A 19,752-nucleotide genomic window follows, 5' to 3' on the forward strand; every position below is an offset into this window, starting at 1 on the left:
TCCACACAACTACACAGAAAGGGTGCATTGGATAAGTAGGTGTGGAATAGATTCCCTATCTTCAAGATAGAAAATACAATAGTTAGCAAGTTGACACCCTCTATGTGTTAGGTTATCAATAGTGAGGATCCAGCCATGCAAAGTTGCCCACCAGAAGAAGTTTATCATTGGTAGGACCAAATGATGCTAGGATTTTTTCCAATTATCCTAGGAAACCATCTCCCTCATGCAGCATAGATAAGAAGAATCAACTATAAACTCTCCTGAGGGTGTGAGTTTTCACGCCAAGGAGTCCTCAACTAGATTGAGGGGAATCCAATAGGTATGAAGATAGTCTTGTAGCTCTTGAGAAATTCCCAAATCTATAGGCTTGAGGTTCTAGAAAGTGACATATTTTCTTTCAGAGGTGATGAAGTTTCGAATCTGAGGGCCATACAATCTAGTGCACTTCTCCTATGGTGGTAGGAACTTAATATGCATGAGAGGACTATCATGAATCCATTGATCCTTCCAAAAATCAATAGAATTACCATTCCCCATAATCTAGTGGCACCCATTTTTCAAGATCTTTCTAGTATTGACCATATTGCTTTAGATCTTAGAACCTTATGGGAGGTCACATGGCCAAGGGAATTGTTGAGGAGATAATCCCCCATGGTATTTAGCCTTAATTATGTTATACCAACTACCTTGAGTGCTCACCAAATTCTAGCCTATTTTGGTTAACATGGCCTTGTTCAATTTTGTTGTTCCTCTCAAAATTAGACCATCAAGAGATTCTAGTTGAAAAACTTTCTACCAACTAACCAAATCCATTCTTGACTTGTCTTCAGTTCTCAAGCACAAGAACTTCCCTTGGATTTTATCAATAATATCTTTGAGCCTGCTTGGGATTTTCAAAATGAATAGGAAATACACCTAGATGCCTTGCAAGAAGGTGAAGAGAAGCAAGAGTTTCCCAGCATTACTCAAGATTTTCCCTTTCTAGCCCACCATCATTTTTTGGAAGTGTTCAACCAGACCATTCAAAAATCGGTTGGGAACTTCCTCAATTATGAGTGGTATCCCAAGATAAGTATCTGTGAGGGATGCCTCCTAGCAGCCAAGAATACTTGTCATCTTATCTCTCAAGTTGGTAATGGTGTTGAATAAAAATACTTTTATTTTCTAGTAATTTATGCATTGACCAGATACCAGTGCATATTGATTTAGGGTGACTTTCCATTCTCTGGCTTCAAGTTTGGAGGAGATTTCTAATAAGAAGGTGTCATCTACAAACTACTATATGATTCTTTGGTGGGCACTAGGAGCCTAGTTTAATTCCCTTTATTTAGTCAAAATTTGTCAAATACACTAAATTTCTACTTATCACATCCACTATAATAATAAAAAGGTAGGGAGATAGGGGTCACCTTGGCAAAGACCTTAGGAGGATGAGAAAAAATTGCTAGGAGCTATATTGGTAATCACTAAGAAAGTAATAGAGATAATAGTACTTTTTATAATACTATTAACATTCTCATTAAAGCCAAGTTTGGAAAGAATAGAAAACAGGAATTTATTCTTGACCTTATCATAAGCTTTGGAGATATCCACTTTAAGAGCCATACCTAGTTTCTTAGGCATTTCCATAGAATGTATCACCTCATGGGTGGTTATAATCATGTCAAGAATCTGCCTCCCAAGCATGAAGCCACTTTGAAAGAGGCCAATGAATTTGTCTAGGAGAGGCTTGATGCGATTCACCATAACCTTAGGAAGAACGTTGTAAATTGTGTTGCAAAGGTTGACAGGGCTCAAGTCTTCCAATCTTTGAGTGTCCTCCATCTTAGAAATGAGAAAAATGAAGGTCCATTTGAGTTCCTTCAGCAACTTTCCCATTCTAACAAAGTCACGAGTAGAATGGATATCATCATACTTAACAATGTCCCAAAATTCCTTGAAGAAAGTAGGAAGAAACCCATCCAAACCAAGAGCTTTATATTGATCCACACTGAAACAACCTTTCTAACTTCCTCTTCTTCGACCTTGCATGTCATCTTTTCATTCATTCAACTATCAATCACAATTGAAATGACGTCACGATATCATTTTGTATGTTGTTGTCAACCCAAGCTGCTAGGGAGTTATACATTTCCTAGAAAGAGGAATCGACTTTATCCCCTATTTGTTCCATTTCAATGACTTCGTGGTCATTGTCATCCATCAAGCTATTGATAGTGTTTCTCTTTTTTCATGTAAAGGCCAATCTCCCCAATTTTTAAGAAGGGTACAATTGGCTGTCGAAGTCTCCTATACATAAATATTTCCCGTGTCTCATAGAATCTACCATAGTAGTTAGCTCATTACAATTAACTATTTATTATACTTGTTTATTTGTGTCTTCATCTGTTAAATTGTTGTTTCTGTTATTATAGTTTTAACCATATTAGTTACTTGTTTCTATCACTTCACATTGGTGATGAGTACAAAAAATCATTACTTTATTAAAATGCATTTTAGTATTTTTTTAATATTTTATCAACATAAACACAAAATTAAGTAAAATCATATAAAGTATATAACAAACAAAAAAAATCTGCTATGAAACTAAATAATTGTAATAAGAAAGATGTACTTTTTAAAAAAATGTCTTATTAGTTAATTAAAAAAATATTCCAAATATATATTAAATATGTGCATTACAATTAGTGATAATAATTATAGTATTTTTTATTAAGAATAACATGATTAAATTGTTGAATATTTAAAACTAATCAAAATATCTTAAAAAGACTAAGGAATACAAACAAATAGGACAAACAAGCAACATGAGCAGCAATGAATGAATTGCATGGAGGAAAGACAAGAGCAACTAACAAATAAACAAATAACAAGTTGAAACTTTAATATTTCTTATAGAGAGAAATCAATAGAGACACCAAGGTATCAAACATCAAATACCCGCTTTAAATTACACAACCTACAAGAAGGGAACACAAGAAGTAATTGACGGATGGTGTGAAAGAGTAAGAGAAGAGAAGAGGGACATCCATAAACATCACAGACTAAAGCAAGAGAATTTATTAATGAAGCGTGTGCAAGACAGGTGGGAAAATGGATTGAGAATGAGGATGATGGGGTGATCAGATACAGGCCGCTTAAACATCGCACAGTAGACTTAATTCCAATCCTAATTTTTATCTTGAGTGCAATGTTTAAGAATGGCCGATCAGATGAACTGCCAAGTGATGGGCATGAGGCCGAAGTCGTTATCACCACGATGCAAGCCAAGGGCATTCCAAACACTCTCCGAGGCATCCACGATATCATCCTCGCAGGGCTTGGCGCACTCGTCTATAACAGTGGCCACCGTAGACTTCCCTCGCGCACTGATCTTCAACTTGCGGAAACAATTAGAGTTGTGTTCAAAAGTGGCAGGGGGAAGAGCGACCCAATGATCCTTGTTGGAATGGTAGTGACCATCACAAGCAGATGGTCCTCCGCCATCTCCTCCCTTCTCGAAGCTGTTCACAGTCATCCTTCCGTGCTTCTCACTTGCCCCTGTGCACGTCATCATCATCATTATCATTACGTAGCAAATGAAGAACACCAATTTCACTTTCAATCCCCCCATTCTGATCTCCTCTTCTCTTCTCTCAGAACTCCTCCTCACTATATGCTGACCACCCAAACGCTATGCTTCTCTAAATATGTGCCAGAGAATTATATTTCATATCGTACATTGATTGGCGTTACTTATTTTGTACATCTCCACTTCGCTAATCACAATTTTTGCCTTTTCCATTGGCCGGATTCCTGCCATGAAAGGTTTGGTTTTAGGTAAAGAAACAATTAGATGGAGATAAAATATTCGTTAGTTCTGGTAATCATGTGCTTACTTTCACATTACACGTCAAACCAGTAAACATTCATTCTCCAATTGAACAAATTCACATTATTGACATCGATAATATCTATCGTGAATCTCAAAGGAGCTAGAGAAATATTAAATCTTGATTGGTTTGGAGTCTTCGATTTCATTTTCGATAATCTTGAATATGGAGGTGTCTCTTCCTTTATTTTCTACTGCTGTTTTACGAAGATTTCTATACCTAATATAGTCTAGTAATTTGTCTTCAGATTTACAATCCCGAGATTTGGGTGAAACCTCTGAATAGACCTTGCTCAACTTTGGTTTATAGTTTCAATGTTCTTTTACTTGGAAATTAGTGGTGCATTAGAAGGGATTTTTAAAAAATGTGAACATTCTACATATTAATAATCTGATGGTTTAAACATCACTCACTAAGGCTATATTCTTAGATTAAAAGTGTTCTATAGTCAAAATTGACATACTTTTTCCAAGCCAAATTTTTTCTTAAATTTATGATGTTTAGGAGTAGCTATTGACAACTTGTAAACGATTTTGAATTTGACCAGTTGAAGGGTATTTTTTCCAAAACAAGAGTTGTTTAAGAGTTGGAATCTTCGTTTTATGTAAAAGCTTGAAAATATGCTATATAAGATGCATCAAGAATTCTATAGAAAGTATTATCATCATTTATGACAATATTATGATTCATTTTATTTAGATTTATTTTTCTAGTGGCAATTGTATTATCAATTATAGTTGGCAAAATTATCTCTTGTATACAAAAGATTATATTTGTGATTAAGATGAAGAGAAACATAACTGAATCAAAGACCATGGATGAAATAATTCTAAGCACATAATGACTCATCTCTCCAAATTTTCTGCACATTCTTCCTCTTTTATCATTCTTTTAGAATCCAAATTTGAATTCTATAAATGAAAACTAGAAAAGCTCATCGCACAAGGTCATGCACGATTATCAAAGATCTAAGTGAATGTAAAGGAGGATAATGTTGTTTTTCAAACTAGTAATTTTGGAAGGTTAGGAATTGGATTTGCAACATTACTTTGAGTCAAGACAAAAACTCCCTCACTTAAGGGTGATTTATGGTTATGTTTAATCATTGTCATTACAAATGCTACACAAAATAGAAATTTTAAATATGGCTAGATTTGATCTTGCTCTCTCTTAGAGATTTTGAACTCTTTCACAACTTGCCACCACATAAAGGAACCAAACAAGACACAAGCTTCTTGGTTACATGGAATCAATTATTTGAAAGATCTAATAATTAGTTATTGTCATACCTTCATAAAATCTGATTATTTGTTGATATAATTGGTTGATCGGTTCATTAAAATTCTACTTGGTTGCTTGAGTTTGCTTTTCAAGATATTTATGTTGTTTCTTAAAAGTAAGAAGATCTTGATAATTTACTAACAATTTTTATATGTTAAGAGTTGTGGAATCATTTCTCTTCTTTGAGGCTAAATGAAGTTGGAGATGGTCTAGTTCTTGCTTCATCATTTGAAAGCATCCTAATTAATTCAAAACTATTTTCACAAATCCACTTCTCTAATAAGATGAATATTAATATTAAGTAGAACCAATACAAAATATAGAATGTTCTTAAGAAGCTTACATATTATATAATTATTATAGATCATTGATTTAAAAATCAATACACTAACTATTTAAGATTTAAGTATTGATTAAACATACAATAAGTTAATAAATAATAGACTTAATTAGAGAACACAAATCAATAATTATCAATCAGTTTAGGAATACATGTATGTATGTATGTATATACACCATCTATAGACATACACACATATAGATATTTATCTATTATATTCAAATTAAATAAAAACAACAAACCTTGCTACTTGATTGACTTTTATTTTTATGTAAATGATTAATAAAACAAGTATCATATAACTATTTTATTTAATATATCAGGTTTCACCATATGCCTGCTATTTATCCTTACATGAAAAACTATAGTAGTAGTCATCATTATGATTTGAAACATAAATGACATCTAAAATCTATTCATGGTAATAATTTATTTCCAAATTTAACTCAGTACTATAAAAAAGAAAAATATCAAGTAATAAAAATAAAGACATTTTAATGAAAACAATGTGTCTGGATGGGAAGTGACCACAAGAGGCATTAAAGGTTTCTAGGAAATGGTGTAGTAGATGAGGGATTTGTATTGGGGTAGTGGGGGGGGGGGCGTGGGTGTGGGTTTGTATATCACCCACTGGTGACTCTAAATTTGATGATAATGATGAGCTTCTCCCTATTGTGTGCTAGAGTTGTGTTACTTGTAACCTTTTGGCTTCTCCAATGGAGAGCTCTATTCTTGTGTGTGTGGTGTTCCTACATTGGAAGCTTATTTTTTCCACATTTGTAGTGGCCTATTCTAGGCACCTCGGTGGAGGGTTTCATGAGTTTTTCTTAGGAACAAGATTATCCCAAGGTTCTTATTTTTCCTCATCAAACTTTTTCATGCAAGACACTATTATTTTCCTCACTGAAGAGTCCTATGTCCTCCTCTACTCACATTGGGAGCTTCAATGCTTTTTGGGGATATTTGGGGGTTTCTACAAAGGGTGATCTGGTGATAGTTGTTCCCCTCTCTCTACCTTTGATTGAAAACGTGTTCAACTACTATTTTTGGAATAAAATATGGTTGAGGAGGTGGTTGTTGTTTGGTTGCAATGTTCTCTACCTACTACAGTTTCTTGAGTTGGTTGTTGCCCTTGCACATTGTTGGAGTTTCAAAACTACCAACCAAAAAAGCACCTATTACTAGGATTATGAGGATATATCTTGGTCTAAGGGTTGGCTACCTGGACTATATTCAACTAATAAATCTTCATATCCTGATCCAATTTTAACAAAATAAGAGGATTCTCTGCTCTTTAAGCTCTGCAAAGCTTAGGCAAGTGCACCTTAGGGATAAAAGTCTTGGTACTTGATATCGTATTCACACTTCACTCATTCACTAATATTTTTCTTTACACTTATCCCCTATAGAAGATTTTGGTCACAATTCTTCTTAGTTTCATAGATAATTCTTAGTTACAACAGCTAACTATAACCTACATAGATTAATTGCAAACAAGTGTTGACCAAAAACTAAATTCTTCATACATGAAAGTAAAAATTGATTTGATTTTAAAGTTTTTATTTATGTAACTCCCTCATTTCTTCAACATGCAACTGAATAAATGATCAATGCACTATCTATTAGCATTCAGAGTATAGCCAATAATTTTAACCTAATTAATTGCCTTACAATCAATTATATCAGCAATTAATCCCAAACCCCATTCTTATGAATATCCTTCTTATATAACTAGAAATCCTATCAATTTAATGAAGCATTTAGTTAATTCTTTGAATTAAAAGCAACAATAAATTGATATACAACCTATCCTAGTTGCATTAAATTGCATAAACCTTGTTGATAAAATCTCAATATAACCAAGACATAACAATGGAGATAGAATTCAGAAAAAATAGATATGGTAAAACATTCCATGTGTATTAATTCTCCTTGAAAATTATACAACACTAATGTGAAATTGAAAATACTTCAAGCTATGAAAGCTTCTCATTCAATATGTTCCTGTATTCTAGATTTATAGAGCAATACATCACAAAATTGTACCTAAAGACTTACTCGACTGAATGCAAGACTGTCATAACACTAAAAGTCAAAAAAAATTGGACCCTTTTTCTAGCCTTGGGATCTCATTTATAGAATTTGAGATGCAACAAGCTTTAGGCGTAGAGAAAAAGGATAGTTGTCCTTAACACAAAAAGATTTTATAAGAAAAAGGTCACTATCACAAAAAGATTTGGCTTATGCTCTCTTACTTTACAAAAGAATGTCTCTATCAATGATCCTTTTGGGCTGGGACCACTTTTGTTGTCGAAATTGTTCATCTGATGATTGGTCTATTTATAGTTGTTGTCATTCTAACTATGGGACCATCTGATTTCTACTTCATCCTAGAAATTGATTACAACTCATTGCATTCCCTCTAGATCATCATGAATAGTGATGTCCATAGTTACAATTGGCTATTCTTTTTAGTTTGAATAACTATCTCTGCTTCTATAGTGATGTCCATAGTACCAATCAACTCCCTTTCTTCTAGTAATCCTATTTGCCATAGGAGTTAAAAAATCCCTACCTTTAAAGGCACCTGATATGGAAATACATGTTATTTTCCAAGAAAGCCATATACTCTAAACACATTGGAAACTACATATGGCATAATATCTCCCCAATTGTGACTTACCTTACACAATTTAACATAATCCTTTGGTTTGATTTATTTTAGTAGGGAATAAGGTATTCTTGGGTTGTCTCTAGTTAAAAAGATGATAAGCTTGGAGGTAAACTATCTATAAAATCTTACAAAATTGGCATCTATGACTTCTCACATCATATCAACACTGCACAGTTGGATTGGTAATATCTCTCCATCTTTCTCCAATTCCAACTTAATTTATTTAGAGAATAAGATAATTCCTTTATACAAACATATGTACATCAACATGGAGTACCAGTAGAATGGTTTATCAACTTTAGCCTTGGCTATACCCATTAATCCATTATGAATTTCTTCTACTAAAAGAGTAGCAAAATAAAAAATAGAGCTCATGTCATATCGAAGTGCTTGAGCAATAATAAGAATAATGGATCCTTCAATATGATCCTATTCATACATTCCTAAAATTTTGCAAAGAGAGAAGTATAGTGCCTCAACCCTAGGATTGAAAAGTTTCTTTAAAAATGGCTTTGGGGCAGAAGCACTTACCAATGGTACTAAACCAATCTTGACAAAATGCTACTATAATGGTCCCCCTCTGAGGTATATCCTTTGTGCATCGTACCTTGCCTACAAATCTTCCATATCACTCCTCTCATGCACTACGTGATTAGGGCTTTTAATTTGAAAACCTCCCTAATCAACTTTGGATAATTTTTTACTATCCTTATTATTGGATCATATTTCTTTGAATTATTGCAAGTAGGCCACCATCAAAGAAAACATTATTTATAGTAGTATCAAATTTTCTTTCTGAAAACCACTTATGGAACAACTCTAAACCCCCAACAGATGTCTCAGTATCTCTCAACCAATTTTCATTGTCATAGAAACACTCACTAACCAATAACCTAGGGTTCTTTGGTATCAATTCTTTACTCCTAGAGAATTCATTTTTAGATTGTGGCATTTGTTCTACAACACTTTGTTGGTAATCTAATTTTCCTGAGAAATCCCTTCATGGAGGAATATTGAAAATATTGTCTTCCTATGACTATTATTTCTCAATTAACTAGAATTGTTGGTACTTACTCAATTTTCCTATTTGTTTCATTGAAAAAATCTATTTGTAGTATTTTATGACTCTTAAAAAAGTACTTTGAGCTCTGAATATTTCTTCTCTTTAAGAATTTTCTAACCTTGGTGTCCAATAATGAGAAAATAAAAAATCTTATAGAAAATTTGGTCTCACATGAAGTTGCATTGATTCTGAATTAATGATTCTATCATTCATATTTTAGGTTGCACTGTGAAATATGAAACAAAAATTCACATCATTAACGTATTCTCCTAAAGATTTTGGGCTAACTAAGTCATATTATTATCCACCTCTGGTGAAGTAGCTAGAAGGCTATACATTCAATCAATTTTAGTGGTTGGTGAAAATAAATTGAGTTGAAAGATATATAGAGACAAAAAAAAGTGTTCCTTGATCGATACCTATCACTTGTGTCAAACATGCAAGTCAGCACACAAGAATCACCCAGCTTTACCACATGACTACTATCAACATGAATGATTCTACCTTGCAAAAAGTTAACAAATATCAAATCAACCAAAAATAATTTCTTAAAAAAATAATGAAACTTGCCTTGTTGAAGATGCTTATGGTTGTTCAAGACTACATATATGGCATGAATGCATCTATCTTTTTCTCATTTCAGTCCCTTTACATGCTCTATCTCCATATACGTTAGGCAAGAATTTTGTTCATTTTTAGTGAAGAAGAATATCTAGTGAACATTATCTAAGGAATAAGTATAAGTTGTTGGAATTCTTGTTAAACTTTAGTAGTACGAAGGATGCAAATTCTTAGGGTTTTGTTAAAATTTAATTGGCAAATTCCAATCACAATTTGTAAGTTTTTTCTTTATTTGCACTTCTCACAGAATACGATTTAGAGCGGTCTTCCTGAAATGTGCTTTTACTATTACTTTTGATGGAGCCAATTTTCAAATGGTTCCTTCAATTTTATCCTACCTAAAAGATTTGTGTTCGTTGTTGTTCAACATTGAGAGATACAAATTCTCCCATGAGCATGATTCAATGATTTTTTAGATTTTGTAACACATTATTCCTATTGCTCAAATTGAAAGGCAATATTTTCATCAAAAAAATTAGTCTTTAGTTAACTAAAATAGATATATATCTTTTCATTTGTGTGGCAAATTCTGGAGATAATTTCTTCCCAAGGCATGCCTAACCAATAACTAGAGGTTAAAAGTGTGAATGCATTTAACAAGGTTAGGTTCACAATTTGGGACTCCTGAAGAAATGAAACATATGTCAAATAAGAATTTCTTTTCCTTAAAGAATGAATGAACAGATATATGTTTCTAATTAAAAATAATTAAGTTATTTTCATAGTTCATTCATCGGGTGAGGCAGTGTCATATTTTTTGATATAATAAAAAAAGTCTCACATTTCCTTCTACTTAATTCAATTTAAAAAATATTATGATAAAATGAAATTCATAAATACATAATATTTCTATCACAAGTTTGATCTATTTGACATCTAAAAAATATGTTATATTTTTTAATGAATTTGGATGCACGTGATATATTAGATTCAAAAAATGAAGCTTTAATATTTTCCCCAATAGCACTAGTACTCACTGTATGTTACATGACTTTCCATGAATTATGTTTAAAGCCCTTTAGGTGAGAAAAAATAAAGTGTAGAAAATTGGATGGATTTATTTGTTTTTTTCTTATTTTCTATTCATAACCAAGGTTTCCTCTGCATCTACTAATTTTCTACAAACTTTACAAATTTTAGATACAATTTTTACTTATAATCTTATACTAAAATCACATACGTTAGCTTTTTTTCCTTCTACTCATATTTCACAGGAAGTAAATTTTTCTACACCTTATTTCACCAACATGTATGTTACCATTTAACCTTAATTGCAATGGTAGTGAATAATTTACTGCTTCCCCAACTTTTAGAAGCAAATGGAATTTTATAACCACCTCTTTAAATTAAAATTAGAGGGAATCGACTCATTCTCGACAATATTTCAAATCACATCAATGTATATTGAACTATATTGTTTGTACTTTCTATGACTTTAATTGTCCATGTTCATTTTATGTTTTTTTTTTCCTCTCTGTAATCACAAAGCCTACTCCCAATAACTTTAGGTTTTTTTTAAAACCTTCATCAAAGTTTATTATTAATCTTCTTTTTGAAACTCTCTTTCATATTGTTGAGACTATAGTTTTCACCAACATTTCTCATTATTAGTTGAATTCTTTGAAATTGTGTAACATGAAAAAATGACTTAATCTAAAGTTGTTGAAGAATTTTGTATTTTTATATAGATATTAAATAGAAATTGAATTTTCTCATTGACTAAAGTTATTTTACTAATAGCCTTTTCATTCTTTTCATAAAAATCTTTAGAAAAAACAAAAGGAGTGCAACTGACATTTCTTAGTATAGCAACAAATCCATTATTCTACAAATGAAGATTTTCATTTATCCACCAGTTCCACTACATTCCATATGGCTTCAAAGGAAGTTAACTTGTTTGAAATAATTTCTTTACATGTATTGATGTGAAAGTAGAAGCATCAATAGATATGCATGCTCCATTTCTGATGACTCCTTGATTTTTTCCTATTGATTGTTAGCTTTAAATAAATGGAATTCACTCATTTACGATGAATCCTTTTTTGCTTTAAGTAAATGGAATTTACTCATGTCTGATGAATCATTGTTTTGTAGGAAATTTACTATGAATTTCTAGGCCCAATTTCCCCCAAAATATGTATGGAAGAGGACAGTCAATCGTTCTCTAAGATAAACTATCTTATCTACACTTTGTTTCTATAAGAAGCACTACAATCCAAATAGTATCATTCATATTCAGAAAGGAATAGGCTTAGGTTTTGATTTAAAACGTTCTAAGAATTGTGCTAGAGAGGAGAATTGTCAATTGTTTTTCAAACTATCTTGGTAAAAAAATTGGGTTTTTTCTTCATGCACTTAAAGTTTTAGATAAATTGAAGGATAAAGAAGAATGGGCTAAGGAGTTGGATGATTTGATGTACATTAGATTAAATAATTTTATAAATGAAAAGATCACATATGGTTCACCATGACAACTAAGGAAGTTGTGTTGGTTCATATTTTCATTAAATCTTTCAAAAAGAATTTTGATGAAATTGAGAAATTAGGAGAAGATGTCCTAAAGAAATACCAAGAGATATTGAACTTCAATTAGCTACATGATTCACTTTTCAACAAGTGGATGTCAGATCTTGCTCAAGAAAATCAATTGGTATTTGAAGAAACTGATGAAGATGGTGTGGACCTGAATGAGTTATAGATAATTAATGCACTAGAAGAAAGGAAAGAAGAGAAACTAACTATAGAAGCAGAGATAGCTATTAAAACTAAAAAGAATAACCAATTGTAACAGTGCACATAACTATTTATGATGATTTGGAGGGAGAGCAATGAATTGTAATCAATTTCCACAAATCAGAACTAGAAAGATCAAGTGTAAATCAGATGGTCCCATAGTTAGAATGACTAAAGCTACAAGTGGACCAATCATCAGATGAACCATTTCAAAAACAAATGGTTACAACAAAAGTGGTCCCAACACAAAAGGATCATTGATAAAGACATTCTTTTGTAAAGTAAGAGAACATAAGCCAAATCTTTTTGTGATAGTGAGCTTTTGCTTCTAAAATCTTTTTTGTCTTAAGGACAACTATCCTTTTTCTCTAGGCCTGAAGCTTGTCGCATCTCATACTATATAAATGAGATCCCAAGGCTAGAGAAAGGGTCCAAATTTTTATGACTTTTAGTGTTATGACAATCTTGCATTTAGTCTTGTAAGTCTTTAGGTACAATTTTGTGATGTATTCCTCTATAAATCTAAGAATACAAGAGCTTATTGAATGAAAAGTTTTCATACCTTGAAGTATTTTCAATTTCACATTAGTGTTGTATAATTTTCAAGGAGAATTAATACAAATGGAATGTTTTACCATATCTATTTTTTCTGAATTCTGTCTCCATTGTTATGTGTTGGTTATGTTGAGATTTTATGAGCAAGGTTTATGCAATTTAATGCAACTAGGATAGGTTGTCTATCAATTTATTGTTTATTTTAATTCAAGGAATTAAGTAAATGCTTCATTAAATTGATAGGATTTCTAGTTACATAAGAAGGATATTCATAAGAATGGGGTTTGGGGTTAATTTCTAATATAATTTATTGTAAGGCAATTAATTAGGTCAAAAATATTGGCCATACTCTGAATGCTAATAGATAGTGTACTAATCATTTCTTGAGTTGTATGTTGAAGAAATCATGGAGTTGCATAAAGAAAACGTTTTAAAACAAATCAATTTTTACTTATATGTATGAAGAATTTAGTTCTAGGTAAACATTTGTTTGCAATTAATCTCTGTAGGTTATACTATTAGGTACTTTTTTGGTTGGTAGTTTTGAAACTCCAACAATGTGTAAGGGTAACAACCAACTCAAGAAATTGTAGTAGGTAGAGTACATCACAAACAAACAATAACCACCTCCTCAACCATATTTTATTCCAAAAATAGTAGTCCAATGCATTTTCCATCAAAGGTAGAGAGGGGGGGGAGGTGACAACTATCACCAAATCACCCTTTTAAGGAACCCCCAAATATCCCCAAAATGCATTGAAGCTCCCAATGTGAGTACAGGAGGACCAGGACCCTTTAGTGAGGAAAACAATAGTGTCTTGCATGAAAAATTTTGATGAGGAAAAATAAGAACCCTAGGACAATCTTGTGCTAAAGAAAAATTCATGAAACCCTCCACCCGTGTGCCTAGAATAGACCACTGCAAATGTGGAAAAAATAAGCTCCCAATGTAGGAACACCACACACACAAGGGTAGAACTCTCCATTGGAGAAGCAAAAAGGTTACCTGTAAGACCTCTCTAGCACACAATAGGGAGAAGCCCATCATTATCGTCAAATTTACAGCCACCAGTGGGTGATATAGACCCCCCTCCAGTAAAAATCCCTCCTCTACTACACCATTGCCTAGAAATCTTTAATGCCTCTTGTGGTCACTTCCCATCCAGACAAATTGTTTTCATTAAAATGTCTTTACTTTTTTTACTTAATATTTTTCTTTTCTATAGTAGTGAGTTAAATTTTGAAGTACATAATTATCATGAATAGATTTTAGATATGATTTATTTTTCAAATTATAATAATGACTGCTACGATGGTTTTTCATATAAGAATAATTAGCGGGCATCTAGTGAAACCTGATATATTATATAAAATAGTTATATGATAGTTGTTTTATTAATCATTTACATTAAAAAAATGAAAGTCAATCAGGTAGTAAGGTTTGTTTGTTTTTCATTAATTTGAATATGTTAGATAACTATCTATATGTGTGTATGTTTGTAGATGGTGTGTATATATACATACATACCTCTGTTCCTACACTAATTGATGATTATTGATTTTTGTTCTCTAATTAAGTCTATTATTTATTAACTTATAGTATTTTGAATCAATAATTAAATCTTAAATAGTTAGTGTATTTATTTTTAAATCAATGATCTATATTAATTATATAATATGTAAGCTTCTTAAGAACATTCTATATTTTGTATTGGTTCTACTTAATATTAATATTCATCTTATTAGAGAAGTGGATCTGTGAAAATAGTTTTGAATAAATTAAAATGCTTTCAAATGATGAAGCAAGAACTAGACCATCTCCAACTTCGTTTAGCCTCAATGAAGAGAAATGATTCCAAAACTCTTAACATATAAAAACTTGTTAGTAAATTATCAAGATCTTCTTACTTTTAAGAAACAACATAAATATCTTGAAAAGAAAACTCAAGCAACCAAGTAGGATTTTAATGAATCGATCAACCAATTATATCGACAAATAATTAGATTTTATGAAGGTATGACAATAACTAATTATTAGATCCTTCAAATAATTGATTCCATGTAACCAAGAAGCTTGTGTCTTGTTTGGTTCCTTTATGTGTTGGCAAGCCGTGGAAGAGTTCAAAATCTCTAAAAGAGAGCAAGATCAAATCTAGCCATATTTAAAATTTCTATTTTGGGTAGCTTTTTTAATGACTATCATTGAACATAACCATAAATCACCCTTAAGTGAGGAAGTTTTTCTTGTAATAAATTGACTCAAAGTAATGCTGCAAATCCAATTCCTAAACTTCCAAAATCACTAGTTTGAAAAACAACATTATCCTCCTTTACATTCAATTAGATCTTTGAAAATCTTGCGTGAATTTATAGAATTCAAATGTGGATTCTGAAAGAATGATAAAAGAGGAAGAATGGGCAGAAAATTTGGAGAGTTGAGTCATTATGTGCTTATAATTATTTCATCCATGGTATTTGATTTAGTTATTTTTCTCTTCATCTTCATCACAAATATAATCTTATGTATACAAGAGATAATTTTGCCAACTATAATTGATAATACAATTGCCACTAGAAATATAAATCTAAATAAAATGAATCATAGTATTGTCATTAAATGATGATAATACTTTCTATAGAATTCTTGATCCATCTTATATAGCATATTTTCAAGCTTTTACATAACACAAAGATTTCAACTCTAAAACAACTCTTGTTTTATAAAAAATGCCCTTCAGCTGGTCAAATTCAAAATCGTTTACAAGTTGTCAATAGCTACTCCTAAACATCACAAATTTAAGAAAAAAATTAGCTTGGAAAAAGTATGTCAATTTTGACTATAGAACACTTTTAATCTAAGAATACAGCCTTAGTAAGTGATGTTTAAACCATCAGATTATTAATTTATAGAATGTTCACCATTCTTTTTAAATTCCCTTCTAATGCACCACTAATTTCTAAGTAAAAGAACATTGAAACTATAAACCAAAGTTGAGCAAGGTCTATTCAGAGGTTTCACCCAAATCTCAGGATTGTAAATCTGAAGACAAATTACAAGACCGTATTAGGTATAGAAATCTTCGTAAAACAGCAGTAGCAAATAAAGGAAGACACGCCTCCATATTCAAGATTATCGAAAATGAAATCGAAGGCTCCAAACCGATCAAGATTTAATATTTCTCTAGCTCCTTTGAGATTCACGCTAGATATTATATCGATGTCAATAATGTGAATTTGTTGAATTGGAGTATGAAAGTAAGCATATGATTACCAAAACTAACGAATATTTTGTCTCCGTCTAATTGTTTCTTTACCTAAAACCAAACCTTTCAAGGCAGGAATCCGGCCAATGGAAAAGGCAAAAATTGTGATTAGCGAAGTGGAAATGTACAAAATAAATAACGCCTGTCAATGTACGATATGAAATATAATTCTCTGGCACATATTTAGAGAAGCATAGCGTTTGGGTGGTGAGCATATAGTGAGGAGTTCTGAGAGAAGAGAAGAGGAGATCAGAATGGGGGGATTAAAAGTAAAATTGGTATTCTTCATTTGCTACGTAATGATAATGATGATGATGACGTGTACAGGGGCGAAAGAGAAGCACGGAAGGATGACTGTAAACAGCTTCGAGAAGGGAGGAGATGGTGGAGGACCATCTGCTTGTGATGGTCTCTACCATTCCAATAACGATCATTGGGTCGCTCTTCCCCCTGCCACTTTTGATCACAACTCCAATTGTTTCCGCAAGTTGAAGATCAGTGCGCGAGGGAAGTCTACGGTGGCCACTGTCATAGACGAGTGCGCCAAGCCCTGCAAGGATGATATCGTGGATGCCTCGGAGAGTGTTTGGAATGCCCTAGGCGTGCATCGTGGCGATAAGGACTTCGGCCTCATGCCCATCACCTGGCACTTCATCTGATCGGTCATTCTTAAACAGATCACTCTAAGTTAAAAATTAGGCTTGGAAAAATTGAGTAATTTTGAATGTTTAACATTTTTAGTCTAGAAATCAAGCTTAGTGTGTGATATTTAAGCCACCCACATCTGATCACCCACATCATCCTCATTCTCAATCCACTTTCCTACCTGTCCTACACACGTTTCATTAATAACTTCTCTTTATCCACTTTACTCTCTACTCTATTTGTTGTCTTTGTATCACTGAGGACTAATTTCTATATTAAATGTGTTAAATCATTGAAGTTGACTTATGTTTTCCAAGCTAAACCTTTCTTTAGTCTGCAGTGTTTATGGATGTTCCTCTTGTCTTCTCATACTCTTTCTTTCACACCATCCATCAATTACTTGTGTTCCCTTCTTTTAAGTTGTCTAAGTTAAAGTGAGTATTTGAAGTTTGATAACTTGGTGTCTCCATTGATTTCTCCTTATAAGAAATATTGAAGTTTAGACTTGTTATTTGTTTCTTTGTTAGTTTCTCTTGTCTTTCCACCATTGCAATCCATGTATTGCTTCTTATGTTGCTTGTTTTTATTTCTTGTTTGTATTCTAAGTTTGGTACATGAATTGATCCTTCCAAATGTTCACTTTAGTCTTTTCAAGATCTTTTGATTAGTTTTAAATACCTAAAAATTTAATCATTACTTAAAGTTATCTTTGCAGTCATATATTGTGGCATACCATTATAGTTTTAGTCAAAAATTTGTAGCTCATTCAATTGCAATCAAATGATTAGAATGATATCATGAGATATAGACTCAAAGTTTTAATTTTTCATAGGAGAATATATAAAAAGATTGACATTAAGAATAATAAAAAAAAAAAATTTGAATTCAAATGATAGCTAAAGTTCTCTCAAATTGTTGAAACATTATATTTCAACAATCATATGTTCCCTAAAATCTTCTTTTTTTTGTATGGCGGGCTCTAGAAGCTCCAATAGAAATTTAAATTTGAATGGTTTAGAGGGGAACAATGGTAATGGTGTTCTGAGTAAATTGTACGGTGAAGATGTTCTTGGAATGGGATATCTTCCTAATGCCAGTTGTATTCATGTATGTGTCCTATTCCTTGAAACAAAGTTTTCTATTCGCAAGAATCCAATAAGTGGGATCCATTCAGATGGTCTTCAGGAAATTTTGGATGGATCTAATGGTTTAGGGATCCCACTTTTGAAGTTGTCTTAAGTAGGGTTTGGGTTAGTGGGGTCAAGGGTGTCACCCGTCAACAAACTGTTTTGTGCCAATCTTCTTGGGAATTCTTCTTCGCTACTAGATCCTATTAAATTTGGGTGTCAGAATGGGGTTTCTATCTTCATTCTTGACTCCCTCCTAGATTCTTTAATTTTGGCCTTGGAGTTAACACTCATAGGTAAGTTTTAGCATTCCCACCACAATATTGAAGATATCAAATCTTTTGTTTAAAAAAAAATTTGGTTCCAAGGCCACATTGAGATTGCTTCTCTTCCCAAGGGTTTTCTTTCATTTTAATTCTCTAGTAAAGAGGATTGTAACAAGGTTCTTTATAGAGGGCCTTGGATGTTTGGTGAAATTTCTTTCTTTTTGAAAATGGGTGTCAAAATGGAATTTTGATACTATTTTATTTTTTTGTGTTCCTGTGTGGGTGTGTGTCCTGTGTCCTAGGGTTACCTTTGCAATTTTGGAATGAAAAAGTTTTTAAAGGTGTAGAAGCTTTTTTTGGCCGGCTAATGTCTATTTATTATAGCATAATTTCAATATGCAGGGTTATATTTTCTAAAATCCATGTTACTCTTTGTAGGTTTGAGAACCTCCCTTTCTTTATTGATATTAACTCAAAGCAAGGAATAATGAAACAAGAGGTTGATTTTGAATCTTTCCCCTTTCCTCTTTTTGTTTGTGGTAAGAAAGACCACTGGGCTAAAAACTGTTTGAAGAAACTTAAAAAGGTTTTCGTGAAGGACCCCTTGTCTCAAGGGTCTTCTAGTAGTACCCATAAGTAGGAGTGGGTATTAACACAATATATTAGTAACTTCTATTGATTCACTTTACCTTCTATTCCACTTATTGGTTTAGTGGCTTCCTTTTTGTAAGCATCATATCAAAACTATTACAATCAAAATTGACTTAGTCTTTTCATAGTATGTGATGTAGAAATATATTCCTCTTCTATTATCTTACTCTTTCTTCCACACCATCAGTCCACCAATTAGTTCTTTTGTTCCCTTCTTTAAGATTTTGTAAGTTGAAGTGGGTATTTAAACATTAATATCTTGATGTCTCCATCAGTATCCCTTTATCATAAAAATTGAAGTTTAGACTTTCTATTTGCCTATTTGTTATTTGCACTTCTCTTTCTTGCACACAATCCATGCATTGCTTCTCTTGTTGGTTGTTTCCATCTTTTGTTTGTATTTTAGGTTGCTTCCATCATTTTTTTGTAATTTGGGTTCATATCTTAATTGATCTTTCCAAAAGTTGAGTTCAGTCTTTTCTAAGATCCTTTTATTAGTTTCAAATATCCAACAATTTAATCATTCACTTCAAGTTATCTTTATAATCATGAATTGCGGCATATCATTATAATTTTACTATAAGGCTTGTAGTACAATCTATTGAATAGAATTGATCAGAATGATAACACGAGATACTAACTCAAGGTTATTATTTAT

At 32.3% G+C, this 19,752-nt stretch overlaps 2 pseudogenes; one reads left to right on the forward strand and one right to left on the reverse strand.

The window, feature by feature from the left end:
* Nucleotides 1-3,211: 3,211 nt before the first annotated feature.
* LOC149560427 (putative ripening-related protein 6 pseudogene) lies at nt 3,212-3,805 on the reverse strand (annotated as a pseudogene).
* A 12,686-nt stretch (nt 3,806-16,491) lies between these two features.
* LOC149560428 (putative ripening-related protein 6 pseudogene) lies at nt 16,492-17,064 on the forward strand (annotated as a pseudogene).
* Nucleotides 17,065-19,752: the final 2,688 nt, after the last annotated feature.

Source organism: Cupressus sempervirens, chromosome 4, assembly GCF_028749045.1.
Source record: "Cupressus sempervirens isolate cs-2001-9-10 chromosome 4, ASM2874904v1, whole genome shotgun sequence".
Taxonomy (NCBI): domain Eukaryota; kingdom Viridiplantae; phylum Streptophyta; class Pinopsida; order Cupressales; family Cupressaceae; genus Cupressus; species Cupressus sempervirens.